The sequence below is a fragment of the Aquarana catesbeiana genome, linkage group LG11 (genome assembly GCF_042186555.1).
Source record: "Aquarana catesbeiana isolate 2022-GZ linkage group LG11, ASM4218655v1, whole genome shotgun sequence".
Lineage (NCBI taxonomy): Eukaryota > Metazoa > Chordata > Amphibia > Anura > Ranidae > Aquarana > Aquarana catesbeiana.
The window spans coordinates 90,432,945-90,447,483 of record NC_133334.1 but is presented as its reverse complement, the minus strand read 5'-3'; the positions used below and the strand labels follow the sequence as shown (position 1 = coordinate 90,447,483).

The following is a 14,539-nucleotide window of genomic DNA, read 5'->3' as shown; positions in this document are numbered from 1 at the left end:
GTTGAACTCTTTCACGTAGATATATAAAAAAACATTTTTTTTTTTTTTTTTAAAGTGAAAAAGACTTAAGTTTCTCTTTCATCCCAACAGCTTTTTAGTTGAACAGAACTCGTCACCTTTGCTGGTGGAAGTCTCGGCAGGCTTTGGATGCTTTTTTTTAGTAATCAAAGCCAGCACAAGCATGACATGCTTTTTTTTTATTTTTTTAGACTAAAACACGGTCACATCCCTACAATAGACTGAACTCTACCTGCTGTGACAAAAGGCCTTAGACAGTCATTGGCTTTTGTTCTGCACTGACTTGTAGCCCCAGTCCTTTTAAGTAATAAATACACTGACAGGAAAGTCGTTTCAAGGGTTATTTTCCTGTTTTTACCCCTGGTTTATTTTTCCCACACACTGACAGCAGTAACAATCTAGACAGCTTCCTTCAAAATGAATTCAATTTTTGCTTGGTTTGCCTCCTTTCCTGTCAAAGCTCAATTTATATTAATGAGTGACATGCTGTTCTACTTTATTTGGGTATCCTCAATTTTTCACTTATAGGGCATTTTTGCTAATGCTGAACTGGCCTCCATCAACCCCACAAGCAGTTTTATTTTTACTATGCACATTTCCAGCTATGATTAAAAATAAAAATAATAATTTTTAAATATTGTTAGAGAAATGTCCAAATCCTGTAGTAATCAGTCAAGCACTATAAGCGCCCATTCACACTAGGAACTGCATGTGAATCGCACAGGAACCTCAAAGCAGTTCTGTACAGCACAAATTCTGCACCATTCATTTTGAGTGGGCTGAAATCGCACTGCACCTAAAGCAGTGCATGCATTACTTTTTAAAGTGCATGGCAACCACATCGCATGGTACTTTTGCATCATGTGAGGGATGGCCTCATCAATGTACTGCTGCTCGTTTATGCCAAATTCTGACATATTTCTATGTTAGTCAGTGAGCCACAGGTGCAGCAAAAAACTGCCCACAGAAATCAATGGCTGCATGCCACTACTCACAAACACACACATGTCTATGGACATACACCCCTGGGAGGAAGACTGTGTGCATGAGTGTGCTTACGTGAGTACCAGCATATGCCCAGGTAATGCCACTGATGTGGCTCCCAAATGGGGAAATGCACCTAAATCACATGGCACTCAGGTCTTCATCATATAGGCCTCAGCTTCTATAGGAAAAAAACATCTACTGCAAGCATTTTTAAAGGATCAGAGGACTTATACTGCTGCCTGCAGTACACTGCGCCCAAAGGCGACATCCTCATGTCTTTTTACATCCCCCTGATAGAATCTGGTAAATGTATGGATTGAAGACCAAGTTGCGGCCTTGCAGATTTGAGCCATGGAGGCTTGGTGATGCACTGCCCATGAAGCACTAACAGCCCTAGAGGAGTGCGCTTTGATTTGAGAGGGTAGAAACTACCTCTTTAAACCATAAGCTTGAATGATTACTTGAAACCATTTAGAAATAGTAAATTTCGATGCTGCCTGTCCTCTTTTAGGACCTTCATGCAACACGAACAAAACATCCATTTTCCGAATCTGAGCAGTAGCCTTTAAGCAGACTTTGACTGCTCTCACCACATCAAGAGAACGTAGTGATTTTTCTTCCATAGAACAGGGTTCCGGAAAAAAAAATGAAGGTAGAACAATATCCTGGTTTAGATAAAAAAAAAAAAAACGATACTACCTTCAGTAAAAAAATTAGGATGAGGATGCAATACTACCTTATCCTTGAAAACAATAATAATATGGCTCTTTACAAAAGCAGCCAATTCTGATACCCTTCTTGCAGCAGATATGGTTACCAAAAAAATTATAGTTACCTTATCAAAAAGGACCAAGGGAATATGTTGTATCAGCCCAAAAAAAGGCTGTTTTGTAATGCCGACAAAACTAAATTCAAGTCCCAAGGGTTCAGGGGTGACCTAACCGGAGATTAAGCCATGTTACCCCTGAATAAAGTTACGAACCAAAGAATGCGAAACAAGTGGTCGTTGAAATAATACCAATAAGGCCAAGACCTGTCCTTAGAAAGCACTCAAGGCCAGCTTTATCTCTCACCCCATCTGCAGAAAGTTGAGGATTCTACCCTTGACCTATTTCCTGGGGTGCAACCCCTGGTTTCACACCAGGAGACATATGCTTCCTAAACTGCACAATACATAAATTATGGAGGCCGGCTCCCTTGCATTAACCAAGGTAGAAACCACTGAACCTGACAGCCCACACTTCTTCAGAGTGTGGGTCTCAATAGCCAAATAATTAAATTTAGCATTTGGAAAGTAGGATGGAATACCAGACCTTGCGAAAGAAGGTCTGGCCGTGGCGGTAGGGTCCATGGGTCCCCTACGGTCATCTTTACGATCTCTGCATACCAACATTTCCTGGGCCCCACTGGGGCCACAAGACTCACGACTTCCCTTCCTGCTTGATTCTGCGAAGAAGTCGTGGACGCAGGCAGAATAGGAGGGTATGCATAAATCAGTGAGGACAGATTCCACGGGAATAGCAAGGTATCTGTTTCGCATTCTAGCGGATCCTTTGTTTTTGACACCAAGTTGTCAATATCTTTGTTGAACCTGGACGTAAACAGATCTATGTCTGGGATCCGCCATCTTTGACATATTGACCGGAAGATATCAGGGTGAAGGAACCTTTCTCCCGGGAACAACTGCTGGCGACTCCAGTAGTCAGCCTGCCAATTTTCTATTCCTAGAATGAAGACTGCCGATAGGCAAAGTACCGTATTTATCGGCATATAACACGCACTTTTTTCCCCTGAAAATCAGGGGAAAATCGTGGGTGCGTGTTATAGGCCGATCCCCCCCCAATTTTGTGTGATCGGAGCGATCGCCGCCGACATACACAGCCGTGTGTAAATTCGAATACGGCGCCGAGACTGCAGGGACTCGGCGGAGCCGAGATACACATACCCGAGAGTCCTCGCTTTTCTTGGTGCCGCTTACAGCCCCGCCCATAGGGCGGGACTGTAAGCGGCGCCGAGAAAAGCCGAGGACTCTCGGGTATGTGTATCTCGGCTCCGCCGAGTCCCTGCAGTCTCGGCGCCATATTTGAATTTACACACGGCTGTGTATGTCGGCAGGGATCGCGGCGATCCCACAAAGCTGCACTGGGGCAAGGCTGCAATGGACACTGGGGCAAGGCTGCACTGACAATTCTGCACTGGGGCAAAGTTGCACTGACAAGGCTGCAATTGACACTGGAGCAAGGCTGCACTGACACTGAAAAGGCTGCAGATGGACACCGATAACGCTGCATTGATGGGCATTTTAATGTAAGTTTTTCTTCCTTAAAATTCTCTCCTAAACTTGGGGTGCGTGTTATACGCCGATAAATACAGTACATTGTCTTCTGCCCAAGATAGGATACGATTCACCTTTCTCTGGACCTCACAACTTCTTGTGCTCCCTTGGTGATTAATATAGGCCATTGCTGTGGCATATTCGGATTGAAAGCTGGCAGGACAATACCGTAAACTGAACGTTCAGGCCCTCAGAACCAAGTGCTCTGCCTGAATTTCTAGAATAATGGGCAAGGCCATTTCTGATCTGGGACACTTCCGTAGTAACTGAAGGATTTTCCCCCTTGCAGATTTTTGGATATTAACAATAAACTGAGGCTCCGGCGTACCCAGCCTACAGCACCTGGTATTTCCAGGTGGTCCATCCGTGTACTAACCAGGACTGACCCTGCTTAGCCTTCAAGATCAGAGGAGATTGGGCACTTTCAGGGTGATGTGGCCGTAGGCTTTCGAGTCAGACACATTGGGAATCTAGACCTTGAACCCTTTGTTCCAAGCCAATAGGATACTGCTTTGCAGCAGTCTCGAATGGAACCGAGCATAAGGAACGGGCTGAAATGAAGCCACCATCTTTCCCAACCTCATGCAAAGTTGAATAGAAGAATTCATCTTGCTTCGACCACCTAAATCAGTTCCTTTATGACGCAGATCTTTGCCTGAGGCAAGAATACCCTTTTCTGGGTGTACCTATGATCAGACCCAAGTATTTGACCTCGTCATGGTTTTAAAGAAGATTTCTCCTAGGTTGAGAATTCCAGGTAGTTGAAAGTGGTGACCATACTTTGGTCTAAGCGGGCTACCGACTGGACTATCAAGAACAGATTGTCCAGGTAAACCATAATCGTTATACCTTGGGCCCTTAATCTGGCTAGAAGAGGGGCCAGAACCTTTGCAAACACCCAAGGTGCAGTAGCTAGACCGGAAAGCAGAGTTCTACACTAAAAATGAAGATTTTCCACCTTGAAAAGTAGATATTACTAGTGAGCGAGGAAAATAGACATATGGAGGTATGCATCTTTGACGCCAGAAGTTCTCCTCCTTGTAGGATGGAGATAACTGATTGGACTGACTCCATGCGAAAAAAGAATGATTATATTTAGGAATTGAATTTAGATTTTTGAGATCCAGAATGTGCATTTGGATTTAACCAAACTCCAACCTCTGCTCTTACATGGGGTCCACCATGATCACCTTTTGCCAAAAGTCCAATGCTTGAGAGACAGACTTCTTTTTCTCTGGTTCCTTAGGAACGTTTGATCTGAGAAAACGAGGAGACAGGAACTCTTGCAACTCCAGTTTGTACCTTGGAGCTATTGAGGAAGTCCCCCATTCATCTTGACACTCTTCCTGCCAGATCCTTGAGAACTGCAGAATTCCCCCTATTGAGCGAGCGGGGGCGCCTCCTCATAAGGAGGCTTCAGTATCTTTTGAACCTGATAGCGGAAGCAGTTGTGACTGCCTGGAGGCTGATGCCCCTGGCACAGAAGGAGCTTCAAAACGAAAATACATTTACTTAAATGGCAAAAGGGGTACTTTTTCCACTAGAATTTCTTTGGATGTATTATCCAAAACATCCCCAAATAGCTGTTTCACCGCAAAAAGGAAGACTAGCCAGAAGCTTCTGCATGGTGCTTAGCGAAGGGCGCAAGGCCTGAAGGATAGAATCTCTTATAGCAACTACTACAAACATAAAGCTGCTAGTAACTTGTCAGATCCTGGGCCTGCTGAGCAGGATAACCTTGAACACCTGTTTAAACTGGTCTCTCAACGATTAAGCAATTACTGTCAGCGCAGGCTGAGATACTCAATCTGCCAGAGAAAAAAAAGTGTTTTTTTGTTTTTGTTTTTTTAATAGGAATTCCAACTTTTTATTCATTGGATCCCTAAGCATTTGAGCATTGTCTGCCGGACAAGTCAAACCCTTATCCACAGAGGATGTAGCAGCGTTAATTGCTGGTATACCCTACTTAGTGAATTTCCTCCACCATAGGATAAAGTGTGAAAACTTTTTAGGAGTGAAAATAATGCTCATCTGGGTGATCCTCTCAGATACAAAAAAGCTTTTCCAACAATGAATGGACAGGAAAGGCATGCACAGCTTGAGGAGGCTTTAGCGAACCCAAACACTCAGTTAAGGGTACATAAATGTGGAGCGGACCATTCAGCAAGAAATTGCACTATCAATCTTAAGATTGAAACAGCTGAGTCTCCTGCATTTGATGAGGATTCATCAGCCTCACCACGGTCCCCTGAGGAAATTAGTCTTCTCCCGCCCCTAGTTCCTCAGTTAGAGGGTCCTGGGTAATGGAAGAGAACCTGTCGCATTTTGACCCACACCGGGATGCGATTAAAGTCGCTAAACTTTTTTTTTTTTTATTTAAACCTATCATGGCTGAGGAAAAAAGATCTTTTTAGTAAAATAAACAGGGGCTGCAGTGTTGAAAACAGTTGCAAACATTTCATGGCCCTGATGCTCACTCTGACCAGCCACCCTCTCTCAGGGGAGGATGCCATTTGTAGAGATGAGTAGGCTTTCCAGAACTTGAGGGAGACCCTTTTAGCTCTTTTTGGAGGGGGGTTTCAACCCCCCCATTCTGACCTTAGCCCGATGCACAAAGCAGAGGTACTACGAGAAGAAATCGCATCCACTGCTTGAGCAATAGTTCAGCCACTGCTATTAATGCTCTGCCTGATGCAAATAGTAAATGTGTCAAATAGGAAATGCCTGTGTCACCAAAACCGCTTTCATGCTCCTCTTTGCTCTTATGTCTCTCCGACATTTTTGCAGCCAGCACAAATGGAGTTTTGTCTTTTTCTTTTTTAAACACACACTCCCACGTTGGAGGATGCCAATGCCATGCTAAGCCCCGCCCCCACCTCGCATCGCGCTCCCCCTCCTTTCGCTTTCAAAAAAAGAGTTTTCCCGCGCAAGCACGGGCCTCCGATGCGACGGGATCAGCTTGTGAGTGAGGGAGGGATGGCGTGGAGGAGACCTGGAAGCCCTGGAGTAGGGGCGGTGAAAGAAAAATGGCATTGCCAAATGTTTTTAGCTCTCCCTTATACTCAGCCTCATGAAAAGGGGGAAAAGTTCAGCCCAGGTGGGGGTGTCTGGAGGAAGCAAAACCCCCCAAACTTATCGGAGGTCTGCCTGCTAGCCGGAGGAAAAAAAAAAAAAAAAGTCTGCTGCTTCTGTGACACAGCATGATCTCTGAGCAAAGCATGAGAAGGTACGTGCTCCATACAGTCCCCAGTGGTGACACTTAGGCATGATATAGGCATTTACTTTAGACATTTCATAAGAAAATGTAAAAATTCCTTAGAAAACTCCACTTACCTTTCTCGTCGCAGGGTTTTCTGTGGTAAAACCAACAGACCCAATCTTCACCCTTCACGGTGGGTTCCGTTAAACCTTCAGGAACCGGGGACCCTCGGGGAACTCACAATCCAGGACCTGTAATGGCACCCCGCCAGTAAAACTTTATGGCCTTAATACCAAAAGTACTGGATCCCGGGGTCCAGCTCTCTAAAAAGAGAAGCACTTACAAGCAAAACCTTGTTTCTTCGGATACTAGGCCCGGGCACCATTCAATTTGACCTAAAAGACACTTTGAATGAACACGTTTGAGTGCCCATCATCTTGTTATCTAGCCTTCTGAGAAAGCACTTATGAGGCCTGGATTACATCACCATTAAATGAGAAGTGGAAAAAACAGTTATTGTAAGTAAAAGCAAAAAATTTTGCCTGGACGTATATGACACTCCCTCTAAACATCCATTCCACATCATACAGGTCTGACTGCATTAAGTTACTACGTCACACAACAGCCAGATATGAACCCAAAACAAGCACATTTGAACTCTGATAGTACTAAATTCACTTTGGGACACAACTATTTAAAATTTCTGGATGAATTTCACCTAAGATTAAAAGGGTTACTTGTGGACACAAATATGCACCCAGTTATGGCAATCTTATCATGGGGTACAGGGATTCCTCCCCATACACGGCATCATAACCCCTGTCTAAAATCATTTTTTTCAGCAGGCATATAGATATCATCATCATTGCCACTCAGGTAGAGGTAAAGTCCAACTAGGCTGCTGTAAGTGCAGACAGGGAGCTTGTCCTTGCTCCAAGCTGCAGCAATGTCAAAGGAAAAGATCTATAAGCTGCACATCATGAAGCAGACCCATGTGCATAAAGTGAGATGAATGGCAGCCTCTACCCAAACTCAAGCCATGCCCCCAATGCATTTCGCTTTACCCCTTGGAGCTTAATCACGGGGCTGCCATTCATCTCACTTCATGCACATGGGTCTGCTTCATGATGTGCAGTTTATGGATCTTTTCCTTTGAACTTTTGTCCAGCACAGTAGACTTATTTTTTTGCCTTTTGTCATTTATTTGTTTAACATTAATGATAAATTCTTAACAAACAAAAAAAAAAAAGTTACAAAAATGTTTTTTACATATTTTCACTATCAATTTCTAGTATCATTCTGTCTTAGGAGTGATCTTGGCTTTTAAAATATTGTTTAAAAGAAAGTATTCTTGTATTAAGATTACTTTCCAGATCGGATTCCATAGACTATGTCCCCATAGACTTCAATGACAAACGCCTGAACAGTGAGAAATTAGCGTTTTTTCAAGTGTTTTTTCAGGAGTTTTCAGCTCAAAACAGTAGCCCTCCCCTCCCCTTTTCTAGCATCACTCCACACCCTACAGAGTTTTCTATTGGCCACTGCAAAAACACCTAAATAAACTCCTGAAAAAAAAAAAACGCCTATATTTGCAAATCTGCCCAAGTGTGAGTGTAATCTTTGACTTGTGACTAGGGGGCATAAATATGCAGTTTAGCTGTGTTTTTTTTGCACCCTCCAACCACCCTCTTCCCCACCTCAAGCTACAAAAATAGCAGATATGGTGTTCACATCCTGTGATTGGGAAGCTTTGCAGCGAGCCTGGAGCAAAAATTATTACCCCAGTCATGTTTTCGGCTAGTACCGTCACCAAACACACTTATTCAAGTGACTAGGGATACGCCATATACACTCCCCACTGCCGCATGCAATTGCAGCGTGCTAGTGCGCAATTTGTGGGGTTAAAATAGATAGTGAGGAGGTATCATATTACCCCCTCACCAACTATCGAACACATCTGAAAAGCATTTTGAACACAGATCACTTTTCAGAGTCACAACAGTTTAGACACAAGTCTAAACTTATAAAAAACGTCGCACAAACCCTAAAAAAATTAGAATATCAATCCAGTGACATATGAGACACTGATGTAAAAAAAAAAAAAAAAAAAAGGTCCCAATTGTGACAAAAAATCGTTTTTTTAAACTATTGATGCCCCCCCCCGCTGAGACCACCACCTGTGGAAGGGAGGTCCACATCCTTGCCACTCTTATGCCCTGTACACACGGTCAGATTTTCCGACGGAAAATGTGCGATAGGACGTTGTTGTCGGAAATTCCGACCGTGTGTGGGCTCCATCACACATTTTCCATCGGAATTTCCGACACACAAAGTTTGAGAGCAGGCTATAAAATTTTCCGACAACAAAATCCGTTGTCGGATATTCTGATTGTGTGTACACAAATCCGACGGACAAAGTGTCAGGCATGCTCAGAATAAATTAAGAGACGAAAGCTATTGGCCACTGCCCCGTTTATAGTCCCGACGTACGTGTTTTACGTCACCGCATTCAGAGCGATGGGATTTTCCGACAACTTTGTGTGACCGTGTGTATGCAAGACAATTGTGAGCCAACATCCGTCAGAAAAAATCCTAGGATTTTGTTGTCGGAATGTCCGATCAATGTCCGACCGTGTGTACAGGGCATTACAGTAAAGAACCCTCTACCCTCTACATTCTACTCAACTAAGAAAAGGTGGCAATTGTGGCTTGAAGACAGAGTATGGAATCCAACCCCAGGTAGAATCCAAAAAGGTAGCCAGGTAACTAACACCTCTACCCCCAAAGGGCTAATTGGGAACCCTTATAGTTCAGAACTCCCTGGTATCGGTACAGCTCATCATTTGGGGTGCTTCTTATAAAACTCTGTGATTTATATGTACCCAAAAGGGAGAGAAAGATCCACATTGTGAGTACCCATAAAAATAAATCTTTATTAAAACGAATGTAAACCACTTGCATTTAAATTATGTTCAAACGACTCAATACTAAATCTCCAGCCGGTAAACAGAATGAACACTCTTGATCAGCGAATCGCGTAATGACGAAGCAGGCTCCGCTTTTTTTGCTACAAGTCTAAACGTAGCGTTAGTGTTTTAGATTCTCTATATTCTCTCTTTTATTTTAAATTATATAAAATATACACACTACCAGTCAAAAATTTTAGAAAACCCCCATTTTTCCAGTTTTTATTGAAATTTACGCAGTTTAATGTCTCAACGTACGCTGAAAATAAGGCATAGAACAAATAATCAATTGGACATAAAAAATTGAAAACATGGAATAGTTTTCTTTAAGAAAATGCAATCTAAATTTTTAACTTGTCAAAGTACCGCCACCTTTTGCAGATATAACTGCTGAACACACTCATGGCATTCCTATTACAATGGAAATCAAATATTGTCCAGAAAGTTCTTCCCAACACTGTTGCAAAAGTTCCCACAAATGTATTGCACTTGTAGATTGCTTTGCGTTTCACCCTTCTGTCCAGTTCATTCCAAACCAGCTCGATGAGTTTTAAGTCTGGAAGCTGTGCTGGTCATTCCATGGTTTGAAGCCTACAATCCAGTTCTTTTCTTTAAAAGGAGGTTCTGACACAGCCTGAATGTATATTTTGGGTCATTATCTTGCTGTAGGATGAACCCCTGACCAACTAGACATATTCCAGAGGGTATTGCGTGGCGCTGCAAAATGCCATGGTAGTAGTTTTGTTTCAGGGTGCCTCTCCCTCTGTGCAAGTCGCCAACTCTGGATCCAGCAAAATAGCCCCAGACCCTTGTGCTTCCTCTTCCATGTTTAACAGTTTGGGTCACATACTGAGGAACCATCCTTTCACCCACCTGACTGCATACAAAAACCCTGCATGATGCACTGAAAATCTCATATTATGATTTGGTCGGTCCAGAAGACCTTCTTCCAGTCTTCAGCAGTCCACTGGTGGTGCTTCATGGCCCAGGCAAGCCTTTTTTCTTTTTTCTCTTATTTTGACATCTAAGCAATGCCTTGCTTACATTTACTTGACCTGTCAAAGCTGCATCCGGAAGTCTTCTCCTTACAGTTGAAGCTGAGACTTGCTAACTTTGAGCAGTATTAAAGTGTGCTTGAAGCAGCTGTCCTATGAACCACCTGTCAAACAAGCTGTTGACCTCAGAAACTTGACTTCCCATTCTGTTGTGGCTTTAGGTCTGCCAGACATCCTCCTGTCAGAGTTTTCTCCAGTTTCCAAGTGCCTTTTGATGGTGTAGGAAAAACTGTACTCACTGACATCTTGGCTTTCTTTGCAATTTCTCTATAAGACCTACAAGTTTAAGGGTTATAATGGCCTTTTTACAATAAATAAGACATTTTCTTTGCAGGTAAAAAAAAAAGTGCATTTATTATTTATTTATTTTTTTTACTCTGCAGCCTGTAAGGCATTGCATCTGCGATCATTAGATCATGGGTGCAATGCCTGGATCCTGCAGACTCTAAGTATACTTTCTAATCATGCCTCCAATACAAGCAGGCAGTTACTGAATGTCAGGAAGAATCAATAGACTACAAGAGCGCTCACCAGCCCCCTCGTAGTTCATTGATGCTACGAATGACGCAGTCATGTGGGCGGAGCCCTGCACGGCTGCTCTGGTTTTCAAACTGTGACAACGGGTATGGGGAGAATATCTCCTGCCCACTGTCACAGGGAAGGGGGGGGGGGGGGGGGATAGGAGGCAGGAGCTGGAACATGTAACATGTTCCAAAAAGGTGAACTTATCCCTCAAATTGCCTTTTTTCTCGCTATTTTGAGAGCAACATACTACTTCCTGCAATACAATACAGTCTAAATATTGCTTAAGAGGGTGTAGTAATGCAGTCTGATAGAAACTCTCTATGTAAAAATAGTGTTGCAAGTAATCAACAAAAGTTGGGATGCCTGTAGAAATTGTTAGCTTAAATTTTGAACCCATGTTCACATCGGGCTGTTTTGACATGTCAAATTGCTGGCAATGGCACCGTCCGAATGGGTGCGACGCTGCACGATTCTCAAAAGTAGTTCCTGCACTACTCTTGGTGACTTCGGAGGCAATTTCAATAGATATACGTGCAGGAACCCGAAGAGATGTCTCTGAAAAATCGCTCCCAAAGTCGGACTTACATTGCTGAAGAAAAGCTGTGAGTTGTTAACCCATTACTTCTTTCCTGAAAACCGCCTTTTATATAAAAATGAAAATTACTTCTTTTTTCAATTTTTGTTAAACTAAAGACTTTTTTCCACCTGTAGCAGTTTACCCCTTACCTTAGTTCAAGTCCAGTGAATAACCTGAAATGATACAGTTTAAATAATAAAAAAAATAAAATATGAGGGTGTTCCAAAACTTTTGACCGGTTATGTATAGAATTTATTATATAAAATTATATTATATTCTTTAGCACTAATGCAATAATAAGGAAAGAAATTTTGACTTACCTGTAGATTTTATATCTTGGAGTACAGTACAGCCAACTCCTAGACCCTGGGACATAGTGTTTAATCCCCGAAGGGCTAGCCTGGCAATGCTTTTGAGGATACACCCACTGGACCTCCCCGAAAAAACCTAACCCACGCCATGAGTCTTTTTTTAAAGCAAACAATGCAGAGTAACACTGGAACAGAGGGGAGGGTGTCCTGTACTGTACTTCAAAATATGAAATTTACAGGCACGGAAAAAATTTGCTTTACCTGAATCATACATTAGAAGGAGGACCTTTGCTTCTGTGTCATCTTTGAGTAATTTCTCAAGTGCTCTCACCACGAGAGCCGCCCGCCTTCAAAATGGCATACGTGCGAGTCATCTTTTGCAGGCTACCTCAGCTGTCTGGGCTTTTAGCCACAAGATTCTACACATATGAACAGAAATCAGAGCCATTGTGGAGATTCGTGTCATGACTCGTTCTTGGGCATCAACACAAAAGAGCAAAGCAGAGGGTAAATGTTTGTAAGTGGTCCACTAAAGCAGTGGTCATCAACCATGTCCTCAGGACCTAACAGGCCAGGTTTTAGGTATTACCTTGGGGAGATGCAGACTAGAATACTGCAAACACTGAGCAGAAAATGATATAATCTGTGATGTATTTCAGTTATCTTGCAAACCTGGCCTGTTAGTGGGCCCTGAGGACAGGGTGGATGACCACTGCACTAAAGCAGGGCCCAGGAAGACAGGATCCTGTTGGTTGTTCATTGCCCTAGTCAATAGGCACAGTAAGATTGTTTAAAGACTAAGATGGCAAAGTCTACTACTGAAAAGTCAGATTTTTGGTGACCTCTTTTTCCAATGGATAGAGCTCGACAATATATTAAGTGAGATTGAAAAAAGACAAGTCCATCAAGTCCAACCTATGTGTGTGATTATATGTCAGTATTACATTGTATATCCCTGTATGTTGTGGTTGCTGAGGTACTTATCTAATAGTTTTTCGAAACTATCGATGCTCCCCGCTGAAACCACCGCCTGTGGAGTGGAATTCCACATCCTTGCCGCTCTTACAGTAAAGAACCCTCTACGCAGTTTAAGGTTAAACCTCTTTTCTTCTAATTTTAACGAGTCTTATTAAACTCCCTTCCACAGAAAAATGTATCCCTATTGTGGAGTCACCAGTATGGTATTATAGTAATTTGAAATCATATCTCCTCTCAAGCGTCTCTTCTCCAGAGAATAAGTTCAGTGTTTGCAACCTTTCTTCATAACTAATATCCTCCAGGCCCTTTATTAGCTTTGTTGCCCTTCTCTGTACTCGCTCCATTTTCAGTACATCCTTGCTGAGGACTGGTGCCCAGAACTGGACATCATACTCCAGGTGAGGCTGGACCAGAGTCTTGTAGAGTGGGAGAATTATCGCTTCATCTCTGGAATTAATCCCCATTTAATGCATGCCAATATTCTGTTTGCTTTGTTAGCAGCAGCTTGACATAGCATGCCATTGCTGAGCCTATCATCTACTAGGACCCCCAGGTTCTTTTCCATCCTAGATTCCCCCAGACGTTCTCCCCCTAGTGAGTAGATTGCATTCATATTTTTTGTCACCCAAATGCATTATTTTACATTTTTCTACATTAAACCGCATTTGCCATGTAGTTGCCCAACCCATTACTTTGTTCAGATGTTCTTGCAAAGTTTTCACTCCTGCGGAGAAGTTATTGCCCTGCTTAGCTTAGTATCGTCCCCAAATACAGAGATTGAACTGTTTACCCCATCCTCCAGGTCGTTTAGAACAAATTAAAACAGGATTGGTCCCAGCACAGAACCCTGGGGGGACCCCACTTTCCACCCCTTACCATTCCGAATACTCCCCATTTATCACTACCCTCTGAACTCGCCCTTGTAGTCAGTTTTCAATCCATGTACTCACCCTATGGTCCATGCCAACAGATCTTACTTTGTACAGTAAATGTTTATGGGGAACTGTGTAAAATGCTTTTGCAAAAATCCAGATACACCACGTCTACGGGCCTTCCTTTATCTAGATGGCAACTCACTCCTCATAGAAGGTTAACAGGATTAGTTTAAGGAACGATTCTTCATGAATCCATGCCGATTACTGCTAATGATACGTTTTCATTACTAAAATCTTGTATATAGTCCCTTATCATTCCCTCCAAGAGCTTGCATACTACTGATGTTAGGCTAACTGGTCTGTAATTCCCAGGGATGTATTTTGGCCCTTTTTTTAAATATTGGTGCTACATTGGCTTTTCTCCAATCAGCTGTTACCATTCCAGTCAGTAGACTGTCAGTAAAAATTAGGAACAATGGTCTGGCAATTACTTGACTGAGTTCCCGAAGGGACCCTCGGGTGCAGAGCCATATGGTCCCGGGTGACTTAGTAATGTTAAGTTTTCCAAGTCTATTTCTAGTTCTGTCCTCCGTTAACCATGAGTGTGCTTCCTGTGATGTGTCCTGAGGATAAACAATGCAGTTTTGGTTACTAAAGCCCCCCGATTCCTCATGAAGACTGAGGAGAAGAATAAATTCAATATCCTTCGCCAT

General features: G+C 42.8%; 1 protein-coding gene and 1 pseudogene across 3 annotated transcripts in view; both read right to left on the bottom strand.

Moving 5' to 3' along the window:
- Window positions 1-14,539, bottom strand: part of TOLLIP (toll interacting protein) — a 149,280-nt gene that overhangs the window by 84,067 nt on the left and 50,674 nt on the right. The gene's annotated exons all lie outside the window — the stretch shown is intronic.
- On the bottom strand, window positions 3,671-3,786 carry LOC141113127 (5S ribosomal RNA; annotated as a pseudogene).